Here is a 17,577-nt window from a genome sequence, read left to right on the forward strand (position 1 = left end):
TACTAATTTTCTTCATTTTACAACTGTTCTGATGTCCAAGAGTAGGAGAAGCATTTTCATTCCATGCGATTTCTTTTGTCTTGATTAGAATTTTTTTGACTCACAGTAGAAGCTTATCTAGGCAGCGAAGGCTGCAGGGTGCGAGAAGGTGAAGGGTTGCCCCAAACCCCCAAAAGGGCTCTTCGCCTTGTTTGGCAGGCTCTTCAGCGACGGTCTCGGGCAGGTGTCTAACAGTGGATGAGCCAGCATGCCAGGTCCTGGGTTTGCGGGGAGCTCTTGTCAAAACAGTGGTAGGAGTCTTGTGAGTAGCGTTCTCAGAGCCCAGACAGACCTAAACTGAAAAATAAACTACAGGAGACTTGCCTTCATTCCTCCGCTCATCTGTTCATCCAACAACTATTTCCTGGCTGCCCGTTGTGGCACAGGCTGTGGGAAGGCTGAAGACAGAGCTCGATTGCTGGTCTAGAGTAGCTTGCGACCTGCTTGTGGGCATGAACCAGTGGTACCAGATGCAACAGCAGTCAACAGGCCAGAGGGCACCTTCGTGGAAGGGGAGATCTACAGTTCTGATTTATTCCTCCTTGTACACCATTTTCCATCAGCTTTCACTGCCCCAGAGTTCACTAAGGAGACAAGACTGGCAGTCGTTCCAGGCAGCATGAACAGCACGTATGGCAGAAAGGTAAGCAAGCATGATATAGCCAGGAAACCGCACAAAGTTCTGGGGCACTGAGAGTCTGGTGAAAATGGTGTCTGATGAGATGAGACAGGTAGGCATGAACCAGAAAGGCTGAGGTTTTGTGAGCTGTGCCGAAGAGTCAGAGGTCAGTTTGAAGGGGAGACAGTGTGAAGCCTATTAACAGAGGAGTAACAAACCAAGATTTGCATTCAGAAAGATGACTCCAAGAAGGGCAAGTCAAGGATAGAGAGAGGCAGAAGGCAGAAACCGAGGAATTCCCCTCTTTTTTTTTTCAGTAGTTGAAAAACTGGTGGTGGACCAGAACGATGATGTTAATTGAGGCAGCAGAAAGAGGCCCTTCAGAAACCAAACCTTCAGTCATGCAAAAGAAATGACCCATTCTCCTACCCATGGTACATCTCCAGCTAGCAATTGTTGATTGCTTATTTTCCTACTCCCAATAGATTAGCATTCCCCTAAGGACAGGAATGGTGATAAACACACACAAACACACACACTTCTAGTGCTTGGCTAACAAGAGATGTTTAGTAACTGCCTTGGCTGACTGAATGAATGAGTAAATGAATGAATGAATGAAATGACAGTCTCAGCCCAAGAAAACCACGAGAGAGCTGTTATAAAATGCCTCTGACGGGTTATTTTGGAAGTTGATAAGCTACCCATTACATGGAAAGTAAACTGGGTATCTCTGGAAGTTTCTTCCAATGTGAAAATTTTAGGACTCAAGGCCACTCCCTTGTGAAAGTAACAAAAGGCTGAAAAGGGGCTAGGTGAGATGTCCTAAAGAAAGCTAAAAAATTGGTCCCATGAAAAATGTCAAGGGGTGAGTTTGTAATACCAGGAAATAACTAAAACAGCTAAAAGCTGACAGATTTTTGGGAGGTGCCTGGGTGGCTCAATCAGTTAAGTGTCTGCTTTGGCTCAAGGTCATGATCTACCTATGCTCCTGGTTCGGCAGGGAGTCCGCTTCTCCCTCTCCCTTTGCCCTTCCCCCCACTCATTTCTCTCTCAAAATAAGTAAAAATCTCAAACTAAATAAAATGAAATAAAAGCTGACAAATTTTTTATATAAAGGCCCTAGAGAAAGAAAACAACTTATTGTCAAAATTAAGCTTCTGAAGGCAGGCAGTGTGGTATACATCAGGCCCCTCCATATTAGAGGGAGGGATTATCAGGTGCTCAGAGTGTAAACCCCAGAAGATCTAGAAGGAAACTGAAGTAGGCAAGAGTGCATAATTAGAAAAGGAGAGTAGGCAGCAATAGGCAGAGGTCCACAGAGGTGAGCAGGGAGCACCAGGATACTGACCAAGGGAGAAAGCAGACAGATGACAACAGGGAAAATCTGGTAACAAAACAATTAGTCAGCATCAACATCACTACCAATGGTCAGCAAAGTCCCAATGACAGGCATGGGTCTAGGCAAAGCTCAAGTTCCCAAAAGACCTGGCTAAAAGAAAGCATATTCCTACCCTGGGGTACCAAGCACTGTACCAGGTAAGGACTTCAAAGGAGTGAAATAGAACAGGGCCCAGTTTCTGGCACAGAAATACAAATCCAGTCTTAATCACAAGGAACTAACCAAGAGAAGTCTTACAAAAACCTAAGCACACAAAGTCAGAATGAGACTAGGAGACATGCTGACCTGCTGAGCTAAGCAGCTTAAGGTTCCTGAAATTCTCCCCAGCTCACCACCGGCTGGGGCCCAAAGCCTGGTTCAGGGCTGAGCTGTCTCAACTCTGTCCACTGGAGAGCTGTGAAGACATGGAAGTCAGCAGGGCTCAGAGCCCTCCCAACGCCAGACAGCATGAGGCAAGGCCACGGACAGAAAGAATACCAATGAAAGAGACAGCGTGTCACATGGGAAAGAGCAAAAAAGAGTAATACAGAATTTTGATTATGGAGATCTCTTCTCTACTCTTTCCACCCACCACCATACTTCCCTAATCCAGAATACATTTCTTAAAAAGCTCTATGGCCTAGAGCTATTACTCATTAATCTATTCATTATTATATTTGTGGCCATACCTAGGAAAAAATAACTACTAGGCATCAGTTCCTTGGTGAAGACCCATGCCCCCAACTGCGTATACAACATTTATTGGGAAGATCAGAGTCCCACTACACTTTTTTCCTAATGTACCGTATCACAGTCATGGATGTTCATGAACGTATACTTGATAACATATAATAGCAGCCCATCTTGCTACTCTTAGTTCCCACTCTGAAGCACAGACTTACACAAATTACACAACGAACTAGTGGCAGAGCCCGCAATACAACCCAGATGCCTTTGCTCCTTCCATGTTTGCCACGTCAACAAATCTGGTAGAGATGCCAGTCATCAGGAAGCAGAATTGAGTTAAATGCGTTCGCTTGTCATTTTTAACCCTTCCCACTGAGCTCACGCATGGCCCAACAGAAAAATCTTTTTCCATCTGCACAGACATTCTTTGATACACTGACAGAATGGAAATCCACTAGAGGTTACACAATTTAGATTATCCAACTCGCAAGCAAGAGAAGGCCTCAAGCAACACCATCTGATTATGAGATTTTGCTGCTTTGGAGAATTAATCAAATTCATCCTAGAGGCTCATCTGCTGCATGACACACTCATTCCTTGATATCGACATCCCTAACAAATTTTCGACACTCCCTAACAAATTTTCGACACTCCCTAACAAATTTCAACACAAGCTGTGCTGGTGACTTCTTTTCCTGGTACTTTCTGATCTTCACCTGTTACTATGACTAGCATTTGAAGAAATGTAAATAAGCAGGAGCTTGCTTGATCCCTAATATCTATATAATCCTTTGTATTTATGGAAAAGCTAGGGAGATAGAAAGGGTCTCATTTACAGCAATACTTTTCACTGTTACTTCTGAATATAAAACAAGTGAAAAGAGAAGGTGAGAAAGTCTAATAACTGGCAAATCATGAATAATGGAGTTGCTATAACATTTGAAGACCATGACTTAAATTATTTAATATTCAACTGTAATCAAATAGAATTTTGTTGAAAAACTTATCATATTTAGAAAAGCAAAACAAATATACACGGCCCACCAAAAACTTAATCTTGACCACCTTTTGTTACCTACAAAGTATAGGCTGTTTCTTATGTACGGTTTATTCCTCCAATGAGTGGGCCTTGAATTAAAAAAAACCCTAAAATTTGCCTAAAAACACATTTTCTGTAACGCACAATAACTTCTGTTGAATAAATACGTGAAACGAACCACATTCATCTCCAGAATTAGAGGTAAGAAAATCAATAAAAATCTCTATTTAAAAAAAAAGAGTAACCTGGGGTGCCTCAGTGGGTTGAGGCCTGTGCCTTCGGCTCAGGTCATGATCCCAAGGTCCTGGGATCGGGCCCCGTGTCGGGCTCTCTGCTCAGCGGGGAGCCTGCTTCCCCCCAACTCTCTCTCTGCCTACTTGTGATCTGTCAAATAAATGAATAAAATCTTAAAAAAAAAAAGAGTAACTTGACAGTGAAGAAACTTGACAAATGGGGCACCTGGGTGGCTCAGTGGGTTAAAGCCTCTGCCTTTGGCTCAGGTCATGACCCCAGGGTCCTGGGATTGAGCCCCACATTGGGCTCTCTGCTCAGTAGGGAACTTGCTTCCCCCACTCTCTCTGCCTGCCTCTCTGCCTACTTGTGATCTCTCTGTGTCAAATAAATAAATACAATCTTAAAAAAAAAAAAGAAATTTGACAAATACTATCCCAGCCAGGTGATCAAGTTCATACTGTCAGAGTTAAGTCATACTGATACTATACATGGTAGATAAGATGCAATGAGACCAGCCATAACCCACATCTTACCTTGAGGAAAACATCAGACAAAACTTAACTGAGGGATATTCTACAAAATCCCTAATCAGGACTCTTCAAACTGTCAACGACATCAAAACCAAGGGAAGTGTGAGAAACTGTCAAAGCCGAGAGGAGCCTAAGCAGTTGTACTGATTACATATAATATGGTATCACAGAGGTGATCCTGGAACAAAGAAAGGATATTAGGCACAAGCTAAAGAGATGAGAACAAAGTACGGACTTGAGATAATATCAATATTGGTTCATTAACTGCAACAAACATACTGTCCTAACTGATGTGACATACCGGGAAACTGGGTGTGGGGCATAAATGCGAACTCCCTGTACCATCTTTGCAAATTTCCTGTAAATCTAAAACTACTCTAAAATAAAAAGTTTACTAACGGAGTTAAAAACAAATTTTGAACATGAGTACTGGAGGGGTGCCTGGGTGGTTCTGTGGGTTAAGCGTCCGTCTTAGGGTCAAGTCAATGACGATTGCAGGGTCCTGGGATCGAGCCCCACGCAGGGCTCTCTGCTCAGCGGGGAGCCTGTTTCTCCCTCTGCCTCTGCCTGTGCTCCCCTGCTTGTGCTTTCTGTCAAATAAACGAAATCTTTTTTAAAAAGTGATTCTTGTCTCACGTTGAGGTCTTTTATCCATTTTGAGTTTATCTTTGTGTACGGTGTAAGAGAATGGTCGAGTTTCATTCTTCTACATATCGCTGTCCAGTTTTCCCAGCACCATTTATTGAAGAGACTGTCTTTTTTCCATTGAATATTTTTTCCTGTTTTGTCGAAGATTATTTGACCATAGAGTTGAGGGTCCATATCTGGGCTCTCCACTCTGTTCCACTGGTCTATGTGTCTGTTTTTATGCCAGTACCACGCTGTCTTGGTGATCACAGCTTTGTAGTAAAGCTTGAGATCGGGTAACGTGATGCCGCCAGTTTTGTTTTTGTTTTTCAACATTTCCTTAGCAATTCGGGGTCTCTTCTGGCTCCATACAAATTTTAGGATTATTTGCTCCAGCTCTTTGAAAAATATCGGTGGAATTTTGATCGGAATGGCATTAAAAGTATAGATTGCTCTAGGCAGTATAGACATTTTAACAATGTTTATTCTTCCAATCCAAGAGCATGGAACAGTCTTCCATCTTTTTGTGTCTTCTTCAATTTCTTTCATGAGTGTTCTGTAGTTCCTCGAGTACAGGTCCTTTACTTCTTTGGTTAGGTTTATGCCCAGGTATCTTATGGTTCTTGGTGCTATAGTAAATGGAATTGATTCTCTAATTTCCCTTTCTGTATTTTCATTGTTGGTGTATAAGAAAGCCACTGATTTCTGTACACTGACTTTGTATCCTGCCACGTTACTGAATGATATCCAGGATCTATAAAGAACTTCTCAAACTCAACACACACAAAACAGATAATCATATCAAAAAATGGGCAGAAGATATGAACAGACACTTCTCCAATGAAGACATACAAATGGCTATCAGACACATGAAAAAATGTTCATCATCACTAGCCATCAGGGAGATTCAAATTAAAACAACATTGAGATACCACCTAACACCAGTTAGAATGGCCAAAATTAGCAAGACAGGAAACAACGTGTGTTGGAGAGGATGTGGAGAAAGGGGAACCCTCTTCCACTGTTGGTGGGAATGCAAGTTAGTGCAGCCACTTTGGAGAACAGTGTGGAGATTCCTGAAGAAATTAAAAATAGAGCTTCCCTATGACCCTGCAATTGCACTGCTGGGTATTTACCCCAAAGATACAGATGTAGTGAAAAGAAGGGCCATCTGTACCCCAATGTTTATTGCAGCAATGGCTACAGTTGCCAAACTATGGAAAGAACCAAGATGCCCTTCAACGGATGAATGGATAAGGAAGATGTGGTCCATATACACAATGGAGTATTATGCCTCCATCAGAAAGGACGAATACCCAACTTTTGTAGCAACATGGACAGGACTGGAAGAAATTATGCTGAGCGAAATAAGTCAAGCAGAGAGAGTCAAGTATCATATGGTCTCACTTATTTGTGGAGCATAACAAATAACATGGAGGACATGGGGAGATGGAGAGGAGAGGGAGTTGAGGGAAACTGGAAGGGGAGATGAACCATGAGAGACTATGGTCTCTGAAAAACAACCAGAAGGTTTTGAAGGGGCGGGGGGGTGGGTGGGTGGGAGGTTGAGGAACCAGGTGGTGGGTAATAGGGAGGGCACGTACTGCATGGAGCACTGGGTGTGATGCCAAAACAATGAACACTGTTATGCTGTAAATAAACAAATAAAAATAAATATTAAAAAAAAAAAAGTGATTCTTGGGACGCCTGGGTGGCTCAGCGGTTTAAGCCTCTGCCTTCGGCTCAGGTCATGATCTCAGGGTCCTGGGATCGAGCCCCGCATCGGGCTCTCTGCTCAGTGGGGAGCCTGTTTCTCCCTCTCTCTCTGCCTGCCTCTTTGCCTACTGTGACCTCTCTCTGTCAAATAAATAAATAAAATATTTTAAAAAATGATTCTTATATGTAGTGAACAGCTATGATATATAAAAGACATTAGACAGCGATACTGAGCAATCAAGAGTGTAAACTTGGGCACCTGTGCAGCTCAGTGGGTTAGGCCTTTGGTTCAGGTCATGATCTCAGGGTCCTGGGCATCGGGCACTCTACTCAGCAGGAAGCCTGTTTCCCCCACCCCTCTCTCTCTGCCTACTTGTGATCTCTCTGTCAAATAAATAAATAAAATCTTAACAAAAAAAAAGAGGGTAAACCTAAACTCTCTTTAGCTCTCCCTTTTTGGTTCTGTCTCAAATTCAGGGAGTCCTCTTAGACCCTATTAGCCAGAACTTACATTAATAAATACATGAGGCAAAGAAAGAAAGAAAAAATAATTCCCATTTTTTTCTATTTGTCTTATGGGATATGTGTTGTTTTCAGTTATATGAAATATATCTAATCAGGGGCGCCTGGGTGGCTCAGTGGGTTAAAGCCTCTGTCTTCAGCTCAGGTCATGATCCCAGTGTCCTGGGATCGAGCCCCACATTGGGCTCTCTGCTCAGCCGGGAGCCTGCTTCCTCCTCTCTCTCTGCCTGCCTCTCTGCCTAGTTGTGATTTCTCTCTGTCAAATAAATAAAATTAAAAAAAAAAAGAAAAAAAAAAGAAATATATCTAATCATAATGAGGCATGCTACTCATTATTTCCTCTACTGAGGAGCCAAACTAGAACCCCCAAACTATTAATAATGTCCTAAAAGTTCACTTCATCAAAAAGCTAATTGTTTGCTTTCTGTGTGCCTTTCCTTCTGGAACCATCTTCCTGAGAAGTGCTTTAAGTGTCTGTCAGAAGCCAAGAACATGAATTTGGGCTGCGTGGGGAACTGGAGAGTGGGGCTGCTGCAGGCCATGGTCCCATGTAGCTGACCCTGGTCATCCGATTTTGAGCAAGTATTATCACTTGCCTGAACTCCTTCTTTGTCATCCTTTGCTCCCTCTGAATCTGGTGATTTCTAGGAAAGGACTTTGTTTATGACACATGCTATACATTATTTGGTTTGAAGAAGCTTTGTGTTTCTGTGAAAGAAAGCAATGTTCTTTTTCAAAGCTCTCAGTTAGTTCTTAAAATATTGGAACTTGCAAAAAGCACATACAGGGGTGTTATTAGCCCTTGAGATCAATAGCTCAGTCACTGCTATGAGATATTAAACAAGGAGTTAGGAAGACAAAATCTTTAGAGTTGCATCTATTCTGGCAAAAGAAGCATGGTAGAGAGGCACAAACATATTAAAGACCATTTTAGCAAGTGAGTTCCTGCCAAGCAAACAAATCCTGGGCCACTCTATCTACCTAAGTGTTTTCACAGTGGTTTTTTAGCTAGCCGCCAGTTGAATTCTAGGCATAGCTACAGGCAAACAAAAAGGCTTGGAGGTTGAGCAATGAGAGTGGATGTGAGCAACAGCTGGACATGGGAACATCTGCAAAACACATTAACTGCCCCCAGCACAAATATTCACACAAGCGGTCATTAATTTCACATCCCTTCACTAACCGAATACACTTCACTATTTGAACTGGGTTCAAATTTGTCATTTGAAATTTGTCAGTTGCATATACCTGTCTCTGACTGAAGTAAAACTTAAAGGAAGATACCAGATACCACAAAACAACAGAGGAGGTTCCACTCAGTAAGAAAGATGTTATCTGGAATCCCACATTTTTTTCCCAAGGAAAGGTCAAATGATCCTTTATTGAAATATATCCCTTTGCAGTTAATTAGCTGGGCATTCCACTGCACCACTGTTGACGTCATCAATGATGTCAAGAGGGTGGCGGCCATCAACATTACAGCCCACAGACTGGGCAGTCCCCAGGATCTAACGGTTCCAGAGAGTTCTCTGGCTAAAGATCGATGTCGCATCTGTCGGGCAATATTGACAATCTCATCAAAAGTGATATTCCTACTGTGCTTTATGTTTTTCTGCTTCGTTCTGTCTCTCGGTGGTTCCTTGAGGGCTTTGATAATCAGCACAGAGGCAGAAGGTACCACTTCAATCTGGGCCTGTCTGTTCTGAATGGTCAGTTTCACGGTAATCCTTAGATCCTTCCAATCACCAGTCGCCTTGACAATGTCATCACCAGCCTTTCACAGAGACAGACCCAGTGAGCTGATCTTCAGGGCCAGGGGAGACGTGGCCCCAACTTCACCACCAGTGCACCTCAGATACACGACTTTGATCTCACTGGGGTCGAACTTAGGTGGCATAGCAGAGGTGGCTGGTGTTGGATGAACCAGGTTTCGGGATGACCCAAGGCAATTATACCTTTGCCTCCTCCTAGCCGAAAGCCAAAAGCTGGAATCTCGCATTTCAAAAACAATCTCTTGGGGGTGCCTTGGCTCAGTCAGTACAGCATGTGACCCTTGACCTCAGAGTAATGAGTTCAGCCCCACATTGGGGGAAGAGTTTACTTTAAAAAACAAAAAGGCTAAGGGGAACCCTCCTACACTGTTGGTGGGAATGCAAGCTGGTGCAACCACTCTGGAAAACAGCATGGAGGTTCCTCAGAAAGCTGAAAATAGAACTACCCTATGACCCAGCAATTGCACTACTGGGTATTTACCCTAAAGATACAAACGTAGTGATCCGAAGGGGCACGTGCACCCGAATGTTTATAGCAGCAATGTCTACAATAGCCAAACTATGGAAAGAACCTAGATGTCCATCAACAGATGAATGGATAAAGAAGATGTGGCATATATACACGATGGAATACTATGCAGCCATCAAAAGAAATGAAATCTTGCCATTTGCGACAATGTGGATGGAACTAAAGGGTATCATATTTAGTGAAATAAGTCAGTTGGAGAAAGACAACTATCATATGATCTCCCTGATATGAGGATATGGAGATGCAACATGGGGGGTTGGGGGGATAGGAGAAGAATAAATGGAACAAGATGGGATTGGGAGGGAGACAAACCATAAGTGACTCTTAATCGCACAAAACAAACTGGGGGTTGCTGGGGGGAGGTGGGGTTGGGAGAGGGGGAGGGGGGTTATGGACATTGGGGAGGGTATGTGCTATGGTGAGTGCTGTGAAGTGTGTAAACCTGGCAATTCACAGACCTGTACCCCTGGGGATAAAAATACACTATATGTTTATAAAAAATAAGAAATAAAAAAAATATATCATAAAAAAAATCTGTTAGGGGGCCCCCAGGTGATGCACTTGGTTAAATGGTGGGCTCTTGGTTTCAGGGCAGGTCATGACCTCAGGGTCGTGAGATAGAGCCCCACATGCCCTGCGTCCCCCAAGTCTGGCTCTGCACTCAACAGGGAATCTGTTTGAGATTCTCTGCCCCTCTGGATCATGCTCTTGCTCTCAAATAAATAATCTTTTTCAAAAAAAAAATCTCTCAGAATATACTCAGTGTGAAGACACCAAACTCCAAAGAGTTTAGTATTGAAAGGAGAAAAAATAGTAGCTGTACAGTGGCGGAACCTGGTAAACATTGCTCTAGACAAGTGATTAAGGTCAACACCAACAGTGATTATGCTGAGGATATGTACTGTTGTTCTGGTGTGATGAAAATGGCACTTCACCTCTCCAATCTTCCTCTAAAACGCAATAGCCCCAGTCTAATCATAAAGAAAACAGTCACATCCTAGTAGACGGACATCGTATAAAATACCTGACCAGTACTGCTCAAACCTGTCAACATCATCTAAACCAAGGGAAATCTAAGAAAAGGGTCACAGCCACGAGGCGTCATAGTAACTAAAGGAGAAGCAGTACCCTGGAGATTATCCCAGAACAGCAAGATGAGATTAACTGAAAACTGAGGAAATATAAAGTATGGGCTTTAGTTAATCATTTATCCGTACTGGTTCATTAACTGTGACAAATTGTACATTACTAGTGTAAGATGTTAGTAATACGGGAAATTGCATGTGGGATATATGAAAACTACTATCTAAGCAACTTCTGTAAATCTACAACTATTCTGAAAGTAAAAGTTTTCAAAAATATTTAAAAATCTTTGCTTGGTTATCTCTCCCAACCCCATTCAAATCCTATGCTTCTAACCAATTATGAAAAAAAGAATCAAAGTCCCTTGGGCACCTGCCGTGTGAGGAAAAAAACCCTGCAATTAACTTCCTATGGGTCCCCTAAGAGTAACCAGGTGGGAAGGGTTTTGTCAAAACAGTGGCCTGGAGTAAAATAAGGAGCAAATTTAAAGTCAAAGACAAGAGACATCTGGGTGGCTCAGTGGGTTAAGTGTCTGCCTTTGGCTCAGGTCCTGATTTCAGGGTCCGGGGACTGAGCCCTGCATCGGGCTCCCTGCTCAAAGGGGAGTCTGCTTCTCCCCTGCTGGTGCTCTCACTCTCTCTCTCTCTCAAGTAAACAAAATCTTAAAAAAAAAAAAAAGTCAAAAGCAAAACCAAGGCTGAGTGACCTTTAACAATGCAATCTATCAGCAGTTCGATGGTATAGCACAGCTCCAGGATCTAAACATAGCCAAGAGTATACACATCCAAACCCTGCTAATTACTTCAAAATGCTTTAGATACAAGTCTAGAAACGACATCCTACGCTTTAGCAAAAAATACTTTTGACTCTGTATAGTAAACATTAAAACAATTTCAAATTTTTAAAAAGGTTTTATTTATTTGACAGAGAGAGAGAGACAGCAACAGAAGGCACAAGCAGAGGGAGTGGGAGAGGAAGAAGCAGGCTTCCTGCTGAGCAGGGAGCCTGGTGCGGGGCTTGATCCCGGAGCCCTGAAATCATGACCTGAGCCAAAGGCAGACGGTTAACAATTGAGTCACCCTGGTGCCCCTAAAACAATTTCAAAAAACAGAGCTCCAACAGGGGAATCGTGGGCATTATCATTTTTATGATCATTTCCCAGATTTGGATGGCACGAGGTGAAGCCTGGAAAATAACTATGTAATTTTTAAAGTCCGGGTTTGGGTTGACTGATCAAGTCGGCCTTGTTTACATTTCAGCGGACCTCTGAAGACATCAACTGATAAAATGGTTGTGGCGGGGGGGGGGGGGGGGGGGGGGGGGGGGGGGGGGGGGGGGGGGCTGCGGCTGAAAAGTAGTTTATGGCCTATTGTTGGACAGAAACAATGTAACTTAATTTCAAAATTGGTTTAAAACAGCACTTCCATTTTGTTTAGCCGGAGTCATTCTTCAGTCACTGTATTTACAGAACACCCACTGGCAAACATGATTATGCATGAGCATCACCTGGAGGGTTTGCTGAGCCACACGGTGCCACGCCCCCCACCCCGGAGGCTGTGATGCAGTAGGTCTGAATCAGAGGCCTCACAATTGCATCTTTGACAGCTCCGTGAGCAAGCGGATGCTGGTCTTTTGTCAACAGTCCAACATTAGAAAACCTCTGATCCTAAATCAAATCCAAAACCAAATCTAAATGATATGAGAATTTTCTGCTCTTTTTCTTTAGCAACAAGTTATTTTCTGAGCGTTTACTCCAGTGCCCAGAACTACCCGAGACACTGATTCTCGACACAGAGCAGCGAATAAGGAAAAGCTCACATACCCTCTGAGATCTGGTTCTACAGGGGGTTCCAAGCCTCATTCTTTTTTTTTTTAAGATTTTATTTATTTATTTGACAGACAGTGTTCACTAATAGGCAGAGAAGCAGGCACAGAGAGAGGGGGAAGCAGGGTCCCCGCTGAGCAGAGAGCCCAATGCGGGGCTCGATCCCACGACCCTGGGATCAGGACCTGAGCTGAAGGCAGAGGCTTTAAGCCATTGAGCTACCCAGGCGCCCCACCAAGCCTCATTCTTAATCACAACTGCAGAGAGTCCTACTTCAGAGAAGTACAAGGGGGCTATGTGACCCTGTGAGACTGGGTGGCGTGACCTCGTAAGGGAAGGCTTCCTTTAGGAAGTGATGCTTGAGCTTAGTTCTGAAGGAGGAATACAAATGGGGTCTTTGGGGAGATGGTTCTACACAGTGCAGGCAGGTCTACGCAGTGCAGGCAGTATGCAGCAGGAGGAGGATAGAACCACTAGGGAATGCCAGTGTGACTGCGATGCACAAGGGAGGGGTCAGAGGTCAGAGATGCTGCAGAGGCAGGCAGAGCCTGGCAGGCCTGATAAGAAGTTTAAATCTAACCCTAAGTGGGAGGGGAGCCACGAGGGAACGTTAGCATGAAAAGGACTTTTAAAAAAATCAGTCTAGCTGCTTTGCAGAGATGGGTTAAGAGTGGCAAGAGTGGATCCAAAAAATATTCAGGAGGCATAACGTTGGAATTTGGTGCTGGACTGCATAAAATGGAATGAGGGAGAGAAGGAAAGAGTCAAGGATAACTTCTACGATGGTAGAGTAAACTGTGAAGTAACTAGTGCTTTTCCGAACCTACTTCGTTTTTCTCTGTGCCTAGGAAGACAACTCACAAAAATAAACAGTAGGATGAGAGAACAGATGCTTCACTTTTCCAAGAAGGGAAAATTCCTTTTGACAGCGTTCTATATTAAGCTCAAAGTGAACCTCATTGTCTCCTTTCACTATTGTGGAAGCAAAGACTGACAGGGTTATCCCCTTGCATTTAGAAGAGCACTGAATTTTTACCTTTTTGTATGGCATTTATCACTTTCTGCCTTGTGTTTCTGTTACATATTCTATGTGGCTCATCCTCTTTCTAAACTGTAAGTTCTCTAACGAAAGATAATAATTACTACGATAAGAAATTCCACAATCTATGTACTGAAATCTAGAGATGCTGGAGGTGGGAAGGGGATTGGAGAAAAAATAGGAAGGAAATCCTTTTCTTTTGTGCCGTTAACCAAATGGGTTGTCCTTTAAAAATGGTGCACAGGAACAGAAAGGATGCTCATAATGTATTTTACATTGAAATATACTTAAATCAACGCTGGGATATAATGAAAGAACACAGTGGAGGGTTACAGAGCATTGCTTTCTGGAAGAACAACTAAACAACCTTTGCATGACCAAGGAGGGGACATGGAAAACACTTCCATTCTTTTTCAAGTCACCACATCCTTAAAAACAGCATTGACAACAACTGACTAAAATTAATGAGAGTTCTATGGCAGGCTCAGCTCATAAATAATTCTTACTCTTAGAAAAAAAAATCACACACACCCCTCCCTGAAAAACCCCCCTAAAACAAGTATGTGCAACTCTTCTGACCTGTCAGAGTGTTGCAAAAGGATCTTAGTTCCTTCTTTCTCAGGGAGCTAAGCTTACATCTTTTGAAGAGTCAAGACAAAATCCTGTAATCCAAAATGGGTGACCAATGTCCCGGTCCAGGTCCCAGCGTTATAATCCATCAATCCAGCATTCATTGGTTAAGACCTTCTTGCATCACTTGCTGTAAATGAAACTGGCAGAATGGTGCCTTTCCACTAACTAATTTCAGATAAGGTCTAAGATCCAAGCATATTAAAACCAGCCCCGCATTGCGGTAGCAGGCCTTATAACAACTCAGGACGGTTATTTCTTGCTCAGAGTTCATTAAGGGCTTTTTCAAATGGCACCTCCTAGGCGAGGCTTTCCTTTGTCACCCTGTGACAGAGTGCGACCTCTGCCACCTGATCCTTTCTATTTTTCCCTTCCCTGCTTCATTTTCCCTTCATCACTCATCCCCTGCATATAAGATACTCCTTCATTTATCTTATTGTCTGTTTCCCTGTCTACCGACTGTCCTCTCCTCCCAAATCTGTTCTTCCATTCTTCCTGAGCTCCTGGGTTTTCAGCTAGAAACTATATTTCGTGTCTCCCTCGCAAGGAGGGTGGACTGCATGAAAAAGACTTCTCCAGGGGTGCCTGGGTGGCTCAGTGGGTTAAGCCTCTGCCTTTGGCTCAGGTCATGATCTCAGGGTCCTGGGATCAAGTCCTGCATCAGGCTCTCTGCTCAGCAGGGAGCCTGCTTCCATCTCTCTCTGCCTACTTGTGATCTCTGTCAAATAAATAAATAAAGTCTTAAAAAAAAAAAAGACTTCTCCAAAGGGCATGTGTGTAATAGTGATGTGAGAAACTTCACTGGTCATTTTCATAAAGAAGTTTGCACTGAACCTCCCGTTTCCTTCAACTGCTGAGGAAGGCAAAACTGCCCCATTAGCCTGGGACCCTGAGTGACCGCACAGAACAGAGGCTGTCTCTTTGCTCTGGGCTGTTACGCCAGAGAAACAAACGCTTACCTTTTCTGGACATTGCATTTTGGAGCTGTTACATCAGTTTACCCTTTGCCCTAACAACACCCTCTTACATTAAAACGTAAGGTCAGGGGCACATGGCTGGCTCAGTTGGTAGAGCACACGACTCGATCTCGGGGTCGTGAGTTCGAGCCCCACACTGGGGGTAGAGATTACATAAAAATTTTTTAAAAAATGTAAGGTCCATGGGGACAGACGGTTTTGTCTGTCTTGCTCACCAGTTCATCATGAGCTAGTAGAATAGTGCCTGACACTTAAGAGTACTCAATCAATATTTGTGAATTGCTTGTTAAACAGACTTCACTGTCATTACCCCTCCAGATCTCCCAGTTACCTTCACGGCTTCAAGAAGTCCAGATTACAAGATTCAAACTGCTCCCAAGACAGTGCCCCAGAAGTTCTTAGACCTCATTCACTTCCACGTCCCGACTCCGCCACTGAGTGTGCCCTTTTACCCCATGAGCCTCCTTTCAGTTTCCCCATGTGCCAGGCTCTTGCCCAACTCAGGGCCTCTGAACAAGCTGGTTCCAATATCTACTCCCAAGCCCGTTTGCAAGTAGTCCCTCATTCCTGCAGTTATCTGTTTAAATGTTAATGTCCCCAGGCGGAACTTGCTGGCTACTCTTTTCAAAAACAGACCCTATTTCTGTTTCTATTCATTTTACTCACAACTTATAAAAATGAGTAAGTATAATAGTTGTTGGCTTATTTCTAAACTGTAAATTAGGTTATAAGTGCCATAAAGACACAGACCATTCCATTTTTACTCACCACTTGGTTCCTGGTGCTTAGCATAGTGCTGGGCTGGTCAGAAGTCAATAAAGGGGTAAATAAACGAATGCACTAAAGATGACCAAGTGTGGGGCACCTGGGTGGCTCAGTGGGTTAAAGCCTCTGCCTTCGGCTCAGGGTCATGATCCCAGGGTCCTGGGATTGAGCCCCACATTGAGCTCTCTGCTCAGGAGGGAGCCTGCTACCTCCTCTCTCTCTGCCTGCCTCTCTGCCTACTTGTGATCTCTGTCTGTCAAATAAATAAGTAAAATCTTTTTAAAAAAAGATGACCGAGTGTTTGTTTTTAAATATTTTGAGGCAGACATGAGTTAAAGCATATGTAGCTCTCCATAAACGCAGTCTTCAACTGTCCTTGACTACCAGCGTGAGGTTCTATTTATGGAGATAAAAACTAATGCACATCCATGCACACTTTTAAGTGTTAGAAGGAATATCATTCCTCCTTTCCACTATGAGTTTTTAGCTGCTAAAAACCAGGTGGAATTTGAAACAACTCCTATTGGTATGACAACCCAAGAGCAGCTTTTACCAGGATATCAAACACACACGCGTGCGCGTGCGCACACACACACCACCACACACGTAAGTATATCTGGAAAAATCTGAGTAAGATTGGTGGCTATTATCAATGTCAACACTCTGGTTTTGACATTATACTGGTTTTGAAAGATGTTACCTTTGGGAAGAACTGGGTAAAGGGTACACGCGGGTTCTCTATTATTTCTTCCAACTGCACGCATAGCTACCATTCTCTCCATACAAATCTCGATTTCAAGATGCCGCTTCAACACAGAAAATCTAGAATGCTGCAGAATTCAATTGGAGACGTTTCCAAAGAAAACAGGAAGGAAGAGGGTGAGGAAGTAAGAGAAAGAGAAGTCAAGGAGGAATGAACATGAAACGTCACAGTGGGAGGGGCGCCTGGGTGGCTCAATGGGTTAAGCCACTGCCTTCGGCTCAGGTCATGATCGCAGGGTCCTGGGATCGAGCCCCGCATCGGGTTCTCCACTCAGTGGGGAGCCTGCTTCCCCCTCTCTCTCTGCCTGCCTCTCTGTCTACTTATGATCTCTCTCTCTCTGTCAAATAAATAAATAAAATCTTTAAAAAAAAAAAGAAAGAAAGAAACGTCACAGTGGGAAAGATGACTACATTACGCCGCACTCTGAAAACACAAGCACATATCCTCACAGTCTACTTCAGGTTACAGTGTCAAAGAGTAAAAGGGTGTTATACAAAACCTAGTTCAAGTCCCTGGATTTTGAAGATCTTAAACATGAGGCTCAGAAAATAATTTGCCAAACTCGAAAACTTTGAGGGGAAAAAAGGCGACTAGCGCTCCAGTTTTGACATAGCCAAGGATTACTTCAACAAGATAAATAAAGCGCTAACTGTAAAGAGACTGACATTTTAACTACATTAAAATTAAGAACGTGCTGATTAAAAGACAGCAAACAAAATAGTAAAAGGACAAGTCACCAACTGAGACAGTATCTGCAACAAATATAACCAACAAAGGATTAAAGCCCCCAATAGAAAAAGGAT

At 43.3% G+C, this 17,577-nt stretch overlaps 1 protein-coding gene and 1 pseudogene across 5 annotated transcripts in view; both read right to left on the minus strand.

Annotated features, from left to right (window-relative positions):
• The window catches only part of ATP11C (ATPase phospholipid transporting 11C), a 184,388-nt gene that overhangs the window by 146,222 nt on the left and 20,589 nt on the right, over positions 1 to 17,577 (minus strand). The gene's annotated exons all lie outside the window — the stretch shown is intronic.
• On the minus strand, positions 8,795 to 9,334 carry LOC123934864 (annotated as a pseudogene).

The sequence above is a fragment of the Meles meles genome, chromosome X (assembly GCF_922984935.1).
Source record: "Meles meles chromosome X, mMelMel3.1 paternal haplotype, whole genome shotgun sequence".
Classification (NCBI taxonomy): Eukaryota; Metazoa; Chordata; class Mammalia; order Carnivora; family Mustelidae; genus Meles; species Meles meles.